The sequence below is a fragment of the Athene cunicularia genome, assembly GCF_003259725.1.
Source record: "Athene cunicularia isolate RWA chromosome 1 unlocalized genomic scaffold, athCun1 chr1_part1, whole genome shotgun sequence".
NCBI classification, from domain to species: Eukaryota; Metazoa; Chordata; class Aves; order Strigiformes; family Strigidae; genus Athene; species Athene cunicularia.
In genome coordinates this window covers 30,592,061-30,611,609 of record NW_020799091.1, presented here as the reverse complement: position 1 = coordinate 30,611,609, position 19,549 = coordinate 30,592,061, and positions in this window count along the sequence as shown.

Genomic DNA, 19,549 nt, shown 5'->3' with positions numbered 1-19,549 from the left:
GGGAGGTGTGAGCCCGGCGAGATGGTGTCGCGGCTGCGGTGGGGCGGGGGACGCGCCGGTGCCGAGGGGGAACGGCGGCCGGGTCAGGTGAAAATCGTTCATCTGCATTCACAAACGACGTGTGTGTGTGTGTGTGTGTGTGTGTGTGTGCGCGCGCATAGGAGCTTCTGGTGAAACGCACCGAGGCGCTGCTCCAAAATTGATGCCCATCAAAGGTGTTTTTAAGTTATTGAACAGAACTGAGGTGAAACCTGCCAACCTCCTCCCGCTGTTTCAGTGCCGGCATTCCACCCGGGAAGAAGGGCCGCGTGGCTCTCCTCGGAGCCAGGCGGCAAAGCTCGATGCACCTGTCATGGCGGGGCTGATCCAGCTCTCCCCTGCCCAAACAGAGCTTCTCCTCGTCATAGAGCAACAACCATCAATTCTCTGAAGATTCTCAATGGGTGTGTGTCCACCAGGACATTTTCCGTCGTGTCCTTGCGGCTGTTAGCATGTACAGAGCTGCCCAGCAGGTAGGGGGGTACTTCTTGTGGCCACACAAGCCCAACAGATTTGTGCCATTGCCATTGCTCCACCTCCCTCCAGGAGTGCTTTCAGAGTGCAATAAAATTGGGTGTCCTCCTTTCCTACGGAGAGGGGGACAGGCTTGCACCTTCTCCCCCATTTCTCCAGCAATGTGGTGGTAGGGTATGCCTGGAAAGCTGCTTGTGTTCCCACCTCCTTGGCACCACATCGTTGTCTCCCGACACAGGCATCGGTGAGCTGGTAGAGGTGTCTTAAATCTCTGCTTTGAAATTGGTCCAGTTTGTGTGGAATAATAAAATGTTCATAGGACTTGACTGGCTCAGGTTAACTTTGCAACCTGACTGTGGAGTCCGTAGGCTAGGGCAGTCAACAGAGCATGGGGGAAAAAACAGGGCTTGGTGTTTGCTGCAGTGAATGTTTAAGCACATTGTGAAGAGTAGCAGAGCTTTAATGGGAGAAAAGTTGTGAGAGTCCAAGGTATTATATCATATAGCTGAGTCATTAGAGAGTTCTTGTGGGAGATGTAAATGTTAGTTCCTTCAGGCAGAGAGGAGATTTGAGTCTCCCATGTTCAGTGTGTGGCGTTTAATCACCAAGGTACTAAAAAAGCTCCATTTTGTGAAAAGGGCGAGGATTCAAGGTCACACACACAGTGAGAGCTCTTGCTGCCTGTGCCTGAATTTTGCCCTTCCATCTTGTGTCTCCCTGTTAACCTAGCTTATCTAGCTCTCACTCAGTGTGGGGACAGGGGTGGCTTTGAGAAAATCTGCCTTTTGCAACGTAATTCCTTTTATGTCTGGAATGCAGCCATTCAGCTCAGGTCTCCAGATACCTGAAAGGTAGACTTGCAGCCCTTGCTCCTTCTGTGACTCTAGGGCACCGCCTGTATACAGACACTGTGAAATGGTTGACACGTAATTAAATAACATTATGTTTTTTTCTGAGAGCAAGACAACAGTTTCTAAAACTGATAATCACATAGAAGGGCTTGAAGACCGTACTACCTGAACGTGAGCTTCTGCCAGGAAGAAGCCTTTGTGTAATCTTCACAGATTTCAGGAAAGCATCACAAAGGTGACCACAATCTGGCTACATCTTGATGCAACACTGAGGCCTTCTATTTGTCTTTAATGAGATACTAAAATGTGTAAACATTTTTGAGATGAGAGCCCGAGGTTGCAAGCCAACTCCAATATAAATTCCTGTTCTGTCTGCTTATAACTTTCCCAGAACAATTTCCTTGAGGAATTAAGTCTATGATTAGTCGCAGCTCAAAGATGATTTTTTGAATGTTTGAATAAAGTCCAACTACTTTTAAAGTACATAGGCTATGAATACAGATTAATCTGTTTCTAACATTAAAAATATGTCCAAAAGTAACTCAAAAAGGATTGAGCTCTAAAGTTTATATGCACCTAATGGATATCAACAAGCCTGAAAAGATAATTAAACCAGTGGTTTTGTCGTTGGTTAAATGTTTGCTTTTGTCCACACTAACTTTTATTCATTTTGAAGAGTTGGTAGTATTTTGAGCTATAAACTTAGTACAGCATGTTAAGTTTGGTCCATATAGATCTCTTATACAAGAGAAACTGAAGAAAAAATGGAATTTAGGTAAGTGTTAAATTACAGTGTTGTCACTGGTCAATTAACAATCCAAATGATGGCCTAGACTAGACAAAGCACATCTGAAATGGCATGGTTGAAATTCATTTTTTAATGCTGTTTGTAAATACAGGCTTTTTCATGTTACACCTTTTTTTTTTTTTTTTTCTTATCCCTTTTCATCAGGAATATGCCTACACATCCCTTTCTTTCATTTTTTGTAAACCGCAGTCTAAGCATGAAAATGGGATTTTGAAAGATTTTAATTACTTTTCATATCCATTAAGGTTTATGAAATTAAAATTAAACCATTTCAATTAATAATTTAATTGTTATGAATTGTGCTATTTAGTTATCGTTCAAAGTGAGAGGAGAAATTTCATCATATACTTCATTTACAAAACACCAAGTATTTCAAAATTCAGCAACACAATTGACCACCTTCACGTATGGACAGTAACAGGAGTTACTCAATAGTTACTTCAAACAAGTTCACCTGCTGTTTTTTAATGAACTGTTTCAATCAACTAGCTGGAACCAGAGGTGCTTGAGTCATCACTGGATGGATCCAGCACCTTGTTCACTGTGGTCACTGCTCATGACTACAGGGCAGATGATCCTGCAATCCTGTCATTAGCTCAGCTGGAGACTGAGGGCTGCTGGAGGGTTGCCAGTATAGAGGAATCCCCTTGGATTGCACCTCCTACATACATACTTTCCGAATGAGCACGTACAGATGGACTCGATGCCGGCCTTGCTGCCATGTAGGGAGAGTGAATGTCTGCAAGAACTCTTACTTCAACCTTAAAATCTTATCATTCAGGTTAGTGCAAGAGAGCAAGATCTTCACAGTGTAAATATTTAGAGATCTGTCTTCCATATATGTAATATTTCTTCAGACAGGAAACAACAAGCCTTGTTGCCACCACAGATTCTCCAAGGATTGATCTTCTCCAGAAGCAGAATTTTAATATTTTCTTTCTTTGGCTCCTTAACTATGTGATACAGCTGTATGCATTCATCATAGTATATGCAGTAGTTTATGTCTTTGTACAGAGTAATTATAAAGCCAACAAATGGGAATATTATAGGGTTTTTACTCAAAACAGTCAGAATCATGGCAAATCAGTCTGATGTATGTTTTAAATCCCATGTGACTGCTTCATAAATAATTTCTTTAAAACTTTAACGAAAAGAATTTTTTATGGTATGAAGCTGCATTTATTGTTAGTTTAGACAGAAGGCTTTTCTGGGTTCATTAATATTGCTGACTGTAGTCTCTAAGTTAATTTGCAAAGGTGTTTGCATTTTTTTTCTTCCTTAGAGAAGTATTCATAAGAAAATTCTCACCTTTCAGCTCTGAAAAAGTTGTAGTTCTGCATCTGCCTTTTCTTAGAAAGTTCAAGTCAAGTCTTGATCTTCCTTTCTTGTTTTGTTTTTAGTTGGCTGATTAGTTGGTTTATTGGGTTTACTGACTGATTCCAAAACGCCTACTGAGACATTTTTCAGTCCTTATTTTAATTCTTATGAAATAATGTTGAACTTTGTGGAGAAGGAAGTTTTCTCACACGTTTTAATTAAATAAATACTTACAGAAATCGACAGTTCCAGCAATCTTTAAAAAAATCAGCTTACTTTAGATTAATCAGCTCTACTCCAATGCCAATATACTCAAAATCATATCTTTCTAGATCATCTGGAAAAGTTGTTTTAAAATATTCATTATAGCTGCACTTGGGGAATGTGGCCAAGTAGGTAGTCTTTTTTTTTATGGGGATTGCATTCAAATTCAGATTTTATGAAAGACTTCTAGAAGCTTTATCATCCCTTTAAAGTGTATAGACTATAGGTGTATAGACTGTGTGCACTGTATTGTAGGAGCAAGGGTTAAAACTAAATCCTCCACCAGGCGGTGACTGATGCATTACCAGCCAAAAGACCACCATGATTTTGTCACTGTGACCATCTTGCTCTCCTTTACTTCTCCATTTCCACTTGTGTTCTCACTGATGAAACTGCATCTTATAGAAGCGCCAAGTTCTGGAAAGTATTTTGGATCTCTCAACCTACAACTGTAATGGATGTAGTTCCATTCTAGTCTGAGATCATTTATTTAATTGTTTGTAGAGTACAGGTCTTAGATTCTTAACTGTTTGATCTTTGATTAGTCAGCCAAGTGGTATATATAATTAAGCTGAAGATCAAATAAAATAGATGATCAAATCATTGAAAATTGGTCCAGTTGTTAAATAGACCCTCCCTTTTTTACCTCTGGAAAATCTATGAGCAAAGTAGCCAGTCAACCAGGTTTTTAGATTGGTTTTGGTTTCTAGGAATGATCATAAACATTTGCATATTGACTATTTAATCGCATTGGAAATGTGGGCTCTTAGTTTGTAGTTCTCAGTCACAAAGATTGTGTGGAATTGTTTTCTTTTGACTGATCCTAACACTCATAGAGGAAAGCACTTTGGAAAATGCTTTGATTAAGAACGCACTTTGTGTCCCCTGACTACCCTAGGATTTCTATGATGTCTAAAAGTTCTACAATGTATGTGTGATTTTCTTGAATGATCAGGGGTGCATCTGTCTGTTGTGATGAGGCACAAATCTTTAAAAACTCAGGCTAGGAATAAATAAATAGATTTTTGGATATTTTTTTTTTTAAACCCTGAAGCACCAGGCTTGTTGATGCAGAATGTGTAGCTAGTTAGTGTTTAGCACAGGCGCACAATTTTTGTCATTATATTATCACATAGTAACTGGAAGCACATAGGCTGTCCTAGTTGTGAAGAGTACAGAGAAACCCTTCTTGAACTCATTTAATTGTCTGAACCTTGTGTATCTAATTTTCATCTCCCTTTTGGCTTTGTCAACAGTATTTCTTCCCATCTAAAACATTCTGTGGAAGCAAATATTTGTTTGCACAAATCCAGAATTTTCTCTTCGACAGTACTTGAGCAAACTTAAACTTTGTTTTTTATATGCATTAGTCATAGTATAACTGAACTGCTTACTGAAGCAAGCACAGACCGGTCATGAGCACAGCAGAAGTAAACACAATTTTATGAGTAGTCACTTGGCATGTTTTTCCATCATTCAAATAATAAAGATCATCTATAGTATATTATTTCTCTGCTAAAGGACATACAAATTTATTCACAGTAACAGTGAATGTAATTCCTCCACTTCTGTGAGGTCTTTGGTTTGTTTCCCTACTTTATTATTTTTCAGGCATCTTCTCTTTGATAATCTCTGCATTTTAAATTACTGTATGTGACACTTTTGTTTCTGCACACGTACACTGGCAAGCCCTGAAAAGTCAAATAAATGTCCTTGTGACAAAATTCAGTGGGAAACAGGTTTAGGATTTGCAACTCAAGCACCAGAAAAAAATTACTTTTATCAATTTCAGTAGAACAAAAGATGAGCAAAGTCCTGACAGCTCAAATGCATAGTCAGAGGCTTAACTTCAGTCATGTGAATAGTCCTTTTGACTATTAACTTTTGGTCACTAAACCTCTAAAATCTTAACATTAAATGTGTCAATATTTGTAGGCTCAAAAGGCAAAAAGATGAGGTATGTGGTAAGGTGTGGTCTTACGGAGCTTTAGGATTATGTTGACCTTTAGTTAGTAACAATGTTGAGTCCTTATCAAGAAGAAAGTTGCTCCATGTGCTGCCAGACCAGGTATTCTCCAATATTTTTTGAAAGATGATAACTTTTTGTCTGACAGGAGCGTTGTGTCTTAGTTTAAAAGCAAACCCTGCAGTATTTCACTGCTTTATGATCAAGCCACATCATTACCTCATTTCCAGTTTTACCACTCATTAAGGCATTTTAACTGTTGTTAGTAAGAGACTGTTGCCTTTTTTAAATAGAGCACCAAATAAAAAAGCATGTTTCTATCAATTAGAAAGTGGTTTATTTCTGTTCAGTCTTAATATCTTGCTTAGTAATTCGGCATGGAAGCACTGATGAGAGTTGAATACCCATTGGAGTTACTTGCCATGTCTCACTGCTGAGAGAACTCTTAGATAATAAATGAGGTAGGGCAGAAATTATGTCAAAACATGCCTCAGACTGTGCTGATCAAGTAGCCCCTGCTTCTTGTATAAGGGTCAGTATGTCAGTGTGCCTGTCCTGTGAGACAAAATTCAGTGACACCGTAAGTGAAAGAACTGCTTCCTGCAGCTAACACCCCATGTCCTGTGTCTTCCTAGTGACTCAGTTGTCTCTTTTAAACCATCTGTAGGAAGCAAGAGACAAACCATGGTCAACACGCATGCAAAATCTAGCTCAGAAACATCCAGAGCACTTGCTCTTTAATTGATACATGTCTTCTCATCAGCTAGCAAGGATGGGCAAAGGGAATCCTTGATGAGAGGACTTCTAACAACTCCCTGTTAGTGTGGGCTGCAGGAGATGGTACTTTTTTACTTCATGCACAAAGGAAGAAGTTAATAAGATACAAATTAAATTCACAGACACAAAGATGGTGTGGAAGCCAGACAGGTCCAGGAAATAACATGTGGACTTAATATTTCCAGAAAAAGTACATTTGCTTAGTTCACACACTTAGTAGAGACAAAATTAGATATTATTTTGGAATATAAAATAGATGCAAAACAACATTTTTAATGTTTGGTGACATTTGTAAATGTTGCTGGTATACCCTAGGAATTGTAATAATTTAAGGACACTGGGGTACTAGAAGTGTATTGGAGAACTGGAAATAGTCCAGAAAAATGCAGCAAAAATGGTGTTGGAAAAAGCTGGAGTTTCAGTCATAATGTGTGTTTGTTTTGCAAGTGTCTGCAGGTTGAGGCATTAAATCACAACATAATAATCTCAGACTATTTAAAGGAGTGATATTTCAGACCTAGATTCAGCTCACCCTCAGTGAGGTACCTGAATTAGAAGTATTGCTGTAAAATTTCTCATAGAGATCAGGAACCTTTATCTACAACATCTGCATCTGCTGGAGCTGCTCATTTCTCTCCATTGGCTACTAGGAGAGCCCAGGGTAATTAGATGTCTAGTGCGTGTCTCTCAGTAGGGACCTAGAGCAAGGTGGGAAGTATGTAAGCCAGTGTCATAAGAAAAATATTTAGACTGAACATCAGAACAAACAGTTTTAAAGATACATTGAACACTAACAGAAATACAGTCCATGAGAAAGTGATAGAAAATCAGTTACAGGGACACTCAAATTTAGCCAGGATAAAATACTTGCCTGGAGAGAGTAATCCTATGCTGATCAAAAGAGGGCTCATATAATGTGTAAAATTATTCCTGCCATTAATATATACAATACCTTTATCAATCTGGCAAAGGACAATAATCTATAATTCAAGGCTCTTACCTGATACCAGGATTAAAGTGACAGGTGATTATCTAGTGCAGGAAAGCATGTGATTTTATTCCTCAACATTATGCTGGGAAATAAAATCACATTCTTCATATAGCTAAATATATGTACATATATAAACATATACATATATAATATTTATGAGTGGGTTTATATGTGAATATATATATTGTATTACTTATATATGTAATTTTTTTTTTTCCAAACTGAAGCTTGGTGGTGCTTTCAGTGTCCGCTAATTGACACTTCTGCATCCCCCTGCTGTCAGATACCATTAGCTGAGGGTGCTCTGAGCCAGGTTTGGCCTAGTCTGGGCAGTCAAGAGCTCTTTCCCATGTTTCTTGTCTTCATTCTCACAAAACTGGACATCTCACTACGGTCCACATAAACATGACCTCCCAAACCAAACTGGCAGGTAGATGAAAACAGATTTGTGTTCAGCCCTGGCTTCATGTTGCAGACATTGCTTCCTCTTCTTGGCTCTTGTGTCTGCTGCATTTGGAGGCAGTGGTGCTTCATCTTGATTTAAAAGGTGTTGACCAATCTGTATTCTACAAATTTCTTCATTGTTCAGCTTCTGTTGACCGTCCTAATATACCTTTAACCCGTCATTTAAATTATATACACCATGTTCCTCAGGACACTGAAATGCATTCATTGCTGTGCTGATTCTGGGGGGTTTTCTTAATTTTTCTTCCATTCTGCTTTTCACTTCTCCTTTAACTCTTTCTCCTTTCTGATGCTTAAGATTATTTTCTTTCTCATAAAACTTCTCCTTAGCTTAGATCAGCTCTAGCACATCTATGCATAGCTGCCACCACTTTCAAAAGACTGCTTTCAGACTTCCAGTTAGACCAGCTTCTCCTCGGATAGGGTCACAGAGAGGTTATTCTGCTTCTTAGTTAATCCTCTGAGGCCTAGAAACAGGTTTTTCAAGCAGAATAAATAACTCTGCTGAGCCATTACGCTTGTTACAAAGTGTTAAATAGCTGATTTCAGTGTTTTTGTAGACAATGATGAGTGAATACTGCATTTTGTTTCCTTTTTTAGCCTGTTTTCTTAAGGAAACAAAGCTTACACAACTGTTCTGCCTGGCTGTCCCTCTGCTTGTCTGTCAGCCTCTTTAATAACTTTGAACCTGTTGGTTGATTTCGGGCTGGGATAGAGATCACAAAGGTATGCTGGCCCTGAAGTTCGTCCATTTCTGCAGCATGGGAGAGGGCAAAGTCCTAATGCACCACTCATGGCCATTTGGACCGTCCAGCCTGCGGGCTCTGGCCAGCCACTGCGCATCCCTCCCCGGGGCAAAGAGCTTGACGAGGGGGGATGCTCTGTGAGGAGAAGAGCGTCAATAAAGTGGGAAGGAAGGAGGCCTGCTCTGTATGGGGGACAAAATTCTGTAGGCAACTGAGTTTCATTATTGCTGTTGTTCATCGAACAAGTGTATGACAAAGAAGAAAGCATGCAAAAAGAGTGTGCTTCACAGGAGTCTTTCTCAGAAAGAGTGTATGCACATCATAGACTCAGTGCATGTGTATTCATTTTTCAGTTGGGTGGCTCAGTCTTAGGTTTGGGTCACTAGGTGCCACAGAAATATAAACAGGAGATGTTAATAATATTGCAGCAGGAATGTTAGACTTCGTTCTTTGGTACCCAAGAGATGGAGCCTACAGCTTGCAGTTTTCAGGGTCCTCCTGGGCATTCAAGTTTTCAGCTCCTCAGTCTTAATCTTCTCAGCATTGCTACAATTTTCAGCTGTTTATTCTTGCAAGAGGCTGGTCTCCAGATATCCAGTATCCAGATACTTAATATTTGTCCTCTATCTCTCTTTGTGTTGTGGAAGGTGGGACTTTGCAGCTGCTGGTTAACATACTTCGTACTCTAAGATTTTAACGTCTTTGTGCTTTAGCTCTGGAGATCATGATCTAAATTCTCAGTCATGACGACTAATAGCAAATAAGGTAGGTAATCTGATTCACATGATAAGTGATAAAGGTGCACGTAATTACAGTGCCTCAAAAAAACAATCACGGTTGCAGCTAATACAAACTACAGAACAAAATATGAACGGCTAAATGAATGCTAAAAAAAACAACTCATGGCTCTGGTACCCAGAGCTGAGAGTTGCTATATCATATCTGAAATGGGTTGCTGGTGAGAGTGAATTCTGAATAAGGTGCCATCAGCCAAACAAGTTGTTCTATCAACAACAGATTTGATGAGGCCTATTTCCTGGGGGTTTGCACTTCATACGTGGATTCTCTATTGTCTAATATGGTAGGGATCTTGATCCAAGCTTTTTTTATGGATGGGGCACTCCTAATCCCTCTCCTGTGGAGTTTCTCTGCCAGTGGCTGTACTAAATCACAGTCCCAAGGAACATTTCTAGCCACTTGCATTCGATCCTCGGTACTGTCAAATTGTCCAAATGGCTCTTGGCACAGTGCTGGCCTGTGCCCATAGTGGTCTCCCAAAAGGTTCCTGAACAAGTTTGGGAGTGAACTTTGACCAAGGCTGGTTTCAGCAGGTAGTTTTCATTTGGCCACTCTGTTTTGGAGGGCAAGAGCATTTAGTAGTACATGGCTTGGGCTGTTCACAGCCTGCTGCCCTTAATGGCAGAAAATGGTCCTGTAAAATTTAACGTAGGAGCATAGACATAGTCTCTGGTGTCTAATAGAAGTTAAACCTTTCTTCAGGGCTACTGATACACTAATAGATTATTTTATTAGTGTATCAGTATTATAGATTTAATTTTATCCATTAACTAACTGCCTATTTATACAGACCCATAGGAAATAGGTATGTTAGAAATCTCTGCTCTGCTGTCAGATTTGCCTGAAAGTCAGAGAGAAGTTCAAAGTTATTAGTAGGTGATACACAGTGATGGGAAAGAGAATTCAAACACATGCAAATGTATACACACATTTGTGCATGTGCTTGCATAATAGCTGCAATCACAAACCTTTCTAAAGGAAATCAGGCTAGAAATATGGTGGACAAACACAAACTAGTCAAATTTGGTGGAGCATGCTCTGTAACCAATCATCGCAGCTGTTTTGATGAGGTTTAAGTAAGATGAACTGTAATTTCTCAGGGAACCTGAGCCCATTGGAGCTTTACATTTGCTCAGGCCCCTTGAATTACTTTTAATTGAATTGAATTTTAAGGAGAAGAAAGGCCACTGAGAACTAACACGTGCTTTTTGAGCACATTTGACTACATTGTGTGGCAAGCAATCTATGGCTGTGGGTGTGCACAGATGTACATGAGCTGCCATTAAACCAGCCTGGAGACTCTGAGCAGTGTAGTAATCTGAAGCTTGACACAGACTGCAGTGATCACTTGAGTGATGGGGTAAATTGTTGGGTTGGTGATCTTGTTCTGAGCTAATGCATGTGTTAGCATATGCAGGGTGGCTCATCCAGGGTTAGGTCAAGGATATCACGGTATGTAAGAATGCCTGCACCCAAACAGTCCCAGCACTCTGCACAGCCTAAAGCTTGTGCTATTGTTGCTGTCCATTTCCAGTCTGAAGTACCCTCCTGCCTTTTGAAGTTGCAAAAAAATCTTTGAAAATAGGATCCACTATAAACTTAGGCAGCGAATCTTCCAGAGTCTGCAGCAACTGAACCAAAGGTTGCTAGTGGCAAGAAAATAGCTTGTCCTGTCTGTAGCATGAAATCTTCAAGAGGAGGGTTTAAGAGGTCAACAACGTTAGCTGGTTCACATCTGGTCTCTTCAGTAGATATAGTTTATGTTCACAGTCTGAACCTGTTTCTCATGCTTCCCTTGATATACTATCCCTCCCTTCATCCTGCTCCCCCAATGCCTGAACATGGAATTGTTGATACACTACCAGCTGGAGGTGGTTTATCTACACTGCACAAGGGGAAGAAAGAACATCTGAACATTGGTTTTTCACCCACATTCTGAGCAATTTCCAAACAATATGTGCTGAAAAGGAAAATATTCTTCATTAATTTCCACAAGGACTCATGAAAATCCAGTTTCTTCATGATTTGCATGGTAATTATGAATTTTTTTCTCTCTTATCAGGAAACAACAGAAGATGAAAGTGGCAGCCTTAAAGACAGGACAGTGCAGCTAGCAAGGGTAGAAGACATTACAGACTGTCAAGATGGTATTGTTCAGGGCTGTCAAAATTAAAGACAATTTATGCATTGTAAGGGCAGGCTAAAATCAAGGCCTTGCAACTACAGAAGAACCTAAACATTATAGTAGTCTAGCTGCTAGAAATATCTCATTGACTGAATGTTAATGCATCTGTGGGATTTTCAGGAGTGCGCATTGAGGGCAGCAGAAAATGGAATGGAGTTTAATCTGGAAGGAGACAAGAAAATGATGTCTTTCTCTGTTAGAATCAAAGCCAAGGAGAATTTGGATGCTTTCCATTACTTAGGACTGACTCAGCCTCTTTTTTGAATTTAGTGTAGTGTCTATTGCAGAGATGCCAACAAAGCTATCCATCAAAATGCTGGGAGGAAAAAGCACAGGTGCTCTCCTGCCCCAGCTATTTATAGGAAAGACTTGCAATTGCATGTGATGCAAATGCCCTGGTTGAGTTTTTACATTCCAAAGTCCTAAATCCAGCTCTTTGGCTGAAAACACAGATCAAAAATTATAATTGGCTGTCAGTTGTAGCTGTTTAGCAAAGCTGAAAAAACAGGAATTAAATTTAGCTACAGGAGACTGGGAAAGGAGAATTAAATCTGGGAATCTTTGTAGAAAACATACTGGTTTGAGAGAAGGACACCAAAGATGCATGGTATATTAGTATAAGTATAATAATATTTTATCCAAACCTGTACATCCAGTCATATGTGTATTTAGGATGCAGAAAATGCTATGGCTCCTAGCTACAGACCAGGATTTGGACTGGCACATCTTTCACTAAATTTCCCAGAAATTTTCTATTTGTTCTCCTCCTGTTTGAGGAAATCCCAGGTAAATGAATTTTTTTCTAAGATTATTAATGTTGCTGTTGGCTTCTGAAAGTTCTCGTAATTTGTTAATTATTAATGCTAAAAATTATAATAAGTATGAGAAACGTCTGGGATTAAATCAGAAATGTTTGCAGCCTGCTGAAGGAATCATTTAGAGCCTTGCATAACTATATGAACATGTTGCTTTTCTTCTCAACATGACTGCTGTTGTCTCAGTTGCCATAATAATTGTTTCAGTATATTTTTAACCACTTTTAAAATAAGTCAAGCAGATTGCGAAGGCAGCAACAAATAAAGCAACTTCAGATTTTTACCTCTCTGGAATCTTCCAGCAGTTCTGCTAAAACTGATGTGCCAGTGCATTGACCTACTTTGGTGGAGATCTCCACAAAAGTTACAGGACTTACAGTCTCTCTGCTCTGTTGTTACTTCTTTCTATATTCATTAAGCCAGTGATTTGTTAGAAAGCCACATAATTAGTTGTTAAATTGCTGGTGGACAAAAAAAGTGCATATTTAGCAAAAAAATCCCAACCAACACCAGTCCCTATTCTCTGCTGTGAAAGGAATTTTGCTAATTCAAAGGCAGCAGACTTTATGCAGACTACCTGCTCACCTGAGAAGTTAGTAGAAAAGACAGAATAAACAAAGGGTGTGGGCAACAAATCCCAGGGTATTCACTTTTGTTTGACTACTAGACATCTTAGAGCCTCTGCCTCAGTTGATCTAAAGAAATCATGTCCCAGCAGTACTCCGTTCTGTCTTGTGCAAAACCTCATCGTTTGGAAAGGCACTTGAATACCTTCAGGGAGTTAGTAAGGTGGCTATAACTCTACCCAAATTTTGGTGGCAATGTACCACAGACAGCATTTAATCCTATGCCTCTTGTTTCCAGTGTGCCCAGTAGCTGGAAATGTTACTGTAGGGAAGCAATGAAGATCAGCTTCCCACTGATGAAAGGCTTTTTCTACAGAGCAGAAGTGCCCCTGCCAGCAAGGTGCCCAGCAGCATTCTCCTAGTGCTGTGTCTATAAATAAAGGGCTGTGACCATTTTACTCCTTTTGTTCAGCAGCATGGTTGAAAGTGAAAGCCCTGCATCTAATGTATTACTTTTTTAACCTAGTTTCCAGAAGATTTGAAACTCCTGTGAATGCATATTTTTCCCATCTCTTTCTTCAAACCCCAGAAATTATATATATTTCTGAACAATAAGTGCTTTTTAGCATATTTGACAAAAAGATAGAGGTTCCAAACACCTTTAGTTAGTACAACCATAGTGCAAGTAGAGGAGATGCAACTTTGACTCCTGATATGACATGAGGCTGGAGAGAAGAGTGTAGGAGAAAGATAAACTAAAGATATTGCATAAAACCCCTATAGTCATAGCTCTCCCAGATTTCACAGACACACAGCCGCAGGGAACCAGGCTGTCCTAGTCCTGCTGCAGACCAGCTTGCAACCCTGTGCCGCAGCAGCTGTGGAGGGTGCTTGTACAGCCATTACTAATACAATGGAGTATGTGATGATGACTTTATAATACTGACGTAAGATAGGTGGGGAGGTGAACGCCAAGCCCTACACCTACCGTAACATCGTAATGTCTCTATGGAAAGCCAGTGCTAGCCTCCCACGAATCCAGAGGCTGTCAGAAGGCTCTGTATGTAATTCTCTGTGTGATAAGCAGTGTGTACATTGCTATGACACTATCAGAAGTTCTCTGTGCAAGTCATGCCATCTGGGAAGGGCAGGCTCATTCTGCAGCAGGAGGGTAAGGCTGGCACTTACATTCTACAATACTTACCGTGTACATCACATGTCCAGAACACTTTTAAAGCATACGTAAAGACTTGAAAAATTAGTGAAGTGTTCCTTAGTAGCTTAGTAGAAGAAAGAATCCTATGAACTCTAAGGTTCATTGGCACACAGTGAAACCCCGATACTGTTGGGTGCAGTGGCAATCTGGGAAGACTGGGGTACCAAGCAGAACAGCACAGCAGAAGCCAGCTGCTCACCAGTTCTGGCTTAGACTCCTGTGGTTAACGTCATGCTTCAAAGGAAGTTTAAGTGACAGTTTGGGCATAGGCAGCTGTCAAACATGGTTTAAGTTCCTGGGTGCTTTTTTTCAATAATTGCTTCCGTAGCAATGTTTCCAACTCATAATCAAAGGTGCAAACCTTTGCTTAGCAATAGCAAAACTAGCTGATTTCATTTGGAGAGTGTCCAAAGCATCCGAAATGGATTTGAGTGGATCTGATGGGGTGTGCCACCATTTTTCTTTCTCTGGCGGAACTGAGCCAAGCAAAGAGGCATTTGCAGGCAGGGCCTGTGGGTGCCTTCAAGCCCTGAGCAGTTTGGCAATCCCAAGGCACATCTAGCAGAAAGGTCAGTTTGAGAGCTGGTCTTGCTTTATGCTGGGAGAGGTGCACAGAAGTCTTTTGCCTGATTTATGTAATGTGTCTCTGGTGAGGGGCAATCAGTAAAATAACATCCCACAGCACTGAAAAATATATATCATCACACTATATGTTCACAGTGTTTATGATGAGTTACTTGAAATACACAGACCAAGAAATGCATGATTTGAAAAAAAATACTAATATTGGTTTCTTGAAATGCTGAAATAGCACAAGATAAGCTTATTGAGTGAAAGCCTGGCTCTGCTGAAATCAGTAAGAGTTTTGTTTGAGATTAAAAAAAAAAAAAAAAAGATAATTTCACTGTAAACTAGTTTATAGCTTTCACTAGGTAGGGACAACAAAGTGAAACTATATCCCTGTACAGTAGACAGGTATTTGCCAACTGGGTTTGGGTTGGGATTAGAAAGAAATAAAATTTGCTCTCTTCTTTTCTTTCAGTCTTCTAATTAATTTTTGCTTAGTTCCACAATGCCTTCTTTTGCTGCAAAGAGCAGACATTGAATTGGGATTGTATGTGTTGACAGTCCCAGCTTGAGCCTTCCTGCGGGTTGGCTGAGATTTAACAATACATTTTTTCCCATGGTATTTTCTGTCACATATTTTTTTAAACAAACACTATTCTGTCAGCTATAGAGGGCACAAAGAAAAGATGCACTGTAAAACAGCAAACAGAAGGCGATCTCAGATTTAGAGTTTGCAATATTATATGAATCTATTGGCAACTCTCCTTTTCTATAATCTCTTTATGAAATGTATATTCTATTTACTGTGCTATTCAAAGGAATAAAGGCATTTAAGGAATATTTCATTAAAAAGAATGACTCGATTTACCTTTGGCCACTGACATTTTGCAGAGTCACTGCCAACAGATCTGGACTTTGGCTTCAATCTAGAGGAAATGGACACCTGAAAATGAACCCAGTTGTGCATCTTCTCACTGCCACAGTAGCTGCGAAAACTCTAACATGCAAAGCCATATGATGTCACACAGCAAATATTTGGTGCCATCACATGTACCGTGGTACTTCGTGGTGAGAAGTAACCTGATAAGGTAACTCGTTTTTTCAATAGAATAGCCTTATGATACAACTGCTATTGACACCATTGGTCTGAGCTTGTTCCCTTTGAAATCAACAATAAAAGTCCTGAACAGGAGCAGTGTGGGGCCAGGAAGCCACCAAGCTAAAACACTACACACTGCTTTGAAAGTTAAGGAAGCATTAAGGTCAGAATAATAATTTTCATTAAGTAAGAAAAAATCAATGCCATTTGCACTGTCCAGCTATTCAGCTTGTTGTACATGCAGATTATCTGCATCTGGTTATCACATTTAGTAATCCCAGCCTGGCACTGACTAAAAAAATGCTTTACAAAACATACAGCCCAGGGCAGGAGACTCCATAAAGTCAATGTTGTTATTGCTTTTCTTATTGATGTAACAGCCCTCTTGTCATGTAGATTTTCTTTTCTTCTCTTTTTTTTTAAAGAGAGGGAGAAAAAATAGATGATACAAGATGGTAACTTAATGCAGTGATTGTTGGTTGTCCATGGAGAAGCATAAACTTGACCCAGGATTTGGAATATAGCCAAGAAAACTGCTGAGAAGACGGATCCTTGGTATCACATGCTGCAGGTCACCGTGGGACCCATTGCAGAGCCTGTCTGTGGGCTCTGGCTCCATCTCTGCAGGCACCCATGTCTCCCTGTATAGGAAACACAGTATTAGACACCAGGTATCAGTACTGACAGCTCTTCAAGTGGGAGAAAGGTACTTGCAATTAAAAACTGCAAGCATGGTGGGTGTTACCAAATAAAGAAGAGATGAGGGAGAGGATGGAGGAACTATGATGCAAGAAGCACTTGGATTTCTGCCACCCCAAAGACCTACCTGAAACAAACAAACAAAAAAAGAGAATAAAGACAGAGCTGAATCAAGTCCAACTCCAAAAGGTCTCTCTTTTGAGGTGGTAGCGATGCATCTCTTGATGCTGGTCCATGCTTGCATGGTCCAGCTTGCATGCTGCTCTGATCACTTAGTTGTCCCGAACATCTAGTTTGAGATGGTGTGTATGCAGGGTGGAGGGAGGGGCGATTTTGCTTGGTGCAGCTTGCAGGAACACTTGAGGTCCCCATATTCCTGTACTGCAATCCATTACTTCCAGAAGAAACATTGGGCTCATTCACAGGCATTTACCCATGCGCTTGCAGGTTGAAGAGACTTGCAGATCCCTTCCCCTGGTCTGTTTCTTAAAAGGAAAGTGGCACCGTGCCTGCCGTAGACCAACGGCATGTGCTGGACTGATGCAGCTGCGTCTGGGTTGCAGAGGATAGACTGGCTGGGATGGAGCTGGCCCTCCCAGCAGCAGCAGTCCCTGTAGCTCCCATTTCTGCTTGCATGGCAGCAACCACAATCTCACCTCATCTTTCTCCTCCCCACCTGCAGCATCCTAGACCTGAACCCTGGGGCTGGTGAGGATGAGGTGGGGGCTTGCTAGGGATGAGGGGAGAGAAGGGCAAACAGCTCCAGGTGCAGAGGGTGCAGGGAGGAAGAGGGTTCATTGCAGAATGGGGATGTACAACCTCAAACCCCAGGTCCAGCTGTGTTTGCTTCTGAAGTTGTATTCTTTCCTGGACAGGAAGGTCAGCGATGTACAGCATTGTTCAAACTACAGTGACAGTAAAACTAGTTAAACACAACAAGTGATGAGAAAAGCCTGGTGGGATGAGGTTAGAAGGAAGAACAAACTTCTAAAACATGTTGGGCAAAGCCTGACTGGCAGCTTCCCTGCTTGGCCCCCTGCAAGCGAAAATTTGCAGTACGTGCATCTGAACTCTTTTTCCAGACGCTGCATACTGAAATAGTACTTTGGAAGGATTTACACAGACTGAATAGCCATATTTTATTTCTCTAATAATACTAGTGTTTGTAACCAACTGCCATAAAACCTGTAGTATAAAGTACTGTGGCACACTACTCAGGATTCAGCATAGTGATGAGTCCATGCAAGCTGGTTACGTTTTTATGTGCTAGGAGCCTGCTTGCTGTAGGAGGTATTAAGTTACAGTGAACATAATGAAATGCTGTAACTTATGAGCCTGGACAGATGGGGCGTTTCCAAGTAGACATCCCATCAGCAGCAGGATTCAGGCTGCTAATAGGCGTTATGACACTGGGCCTTTTTGCTCTTCTAAGCTCTTAGATAAAATAGCGTGTTAGTGCTTTTTCCCCAGGCACAGCAAAAAGTTCTTACTGTGTAAGTCTCTTAGCTGTATTAGGTTGGTACTTGGCCAACCTTGGTCACAGAATTTTATTGAAGAAATCTCGTGCTGTTGGCTGCAATAAGTACTTCATAAGTGGGTGATCATTACCAACATGCATTAGATAATAGAGGAATTATCGTTCAAACACTATACTCAATAAAGATAACTGAACAAGCATGGGTAACATTGGCATAAATATAAAAACCTATCTGCTCCAAGTTTCTCTTTTTCTATCTAATGTCATAAAATATGAGATTGTGTGTAACATTTATTTTACATACCAGAAAGAAAAAATAGCTTAAATAATAGTATTATTCATTATTAAAACACCCCCACCCCCCTCCGGTTTTCATTCTTTATAAAAACACCTCAAACTATCTGTTACTTATGGTCCTACCAGCATTATGTACTGTCTGGCCATGCAGCACAGCTTGTCTCTGACAGCTTGGTTGTAAGAGGACCTTCTTTGCACCTCAACCTAGAGGAGTTCAAACCCACAGTGTCCACATAACCAGAGACAAACATAGCTCCATAGATGCTGCAGTCTCTGTTCTTGCTGAATATAAATCGCTCTGCAATACAGGTTCATGGAAGCAAGAAAAATGATAGGACAGGTAGAGGCTCAGCTTTGAAGGCTTGGGATTTAGAAACAGAGGATCTTAGGGCTCTTTTTGTGATTTACCCAAAATTAAATGCAGATGCTCTCCTGGAATCAAGGATCTGAACCTCAGGTTCTCCTTTCCTATGCAAGTTCTTTGCTCAGTGGTGTTACTAAAAACATGCCTCCATGGATTGTGCCATTTGGTATGTGATCAGCAGAAACAGTCTATCTTCTCAAGGTCATTAGTTGCAGTAGAGCCCAAATATTCAATGTTTTTTGGGGGGTATGTTCATTTAAGCTAGAAGTAGTATTTATTGAATTATACCTCTTCTAATTCTGGCTCCAAGGAAGTGAACATTCAATTATGAATTTGAGGAAATCAACACCTCTGTATCCTGACTACAAGCCAGAGTTTCATCCATGATGTTGACCAGAGTATTTTCCATTTGCATTGGTATAAATTCAGAACTACTCAGTTAAGATGCAGTGATTCACAGTAGAGTCTGATTTACAGAGTTTTAATCAATATCTGTCTCCCTCACAGTATTCCATACTTCTGAACAAATGTTACAGAAACACTGTTCTGCAGGAAGCCCTCTTCCAGCTCAAGGTCCAGCCCGCTGCTCACTGCAGTCTCTGGGAAGTTTTCCATGGCTTCAGGATGCACTGGAGCTGGCTCACAGTCTGTTCCTTTAAAGCAGCAAACTGGTTTAGCTAGCACAACCAGCACTTTGCAGACAACTCAGCAATTATGGGATCATATAACTGCAGTAAGAGGCTGAGCTGCAAATTACTGTAATTATGA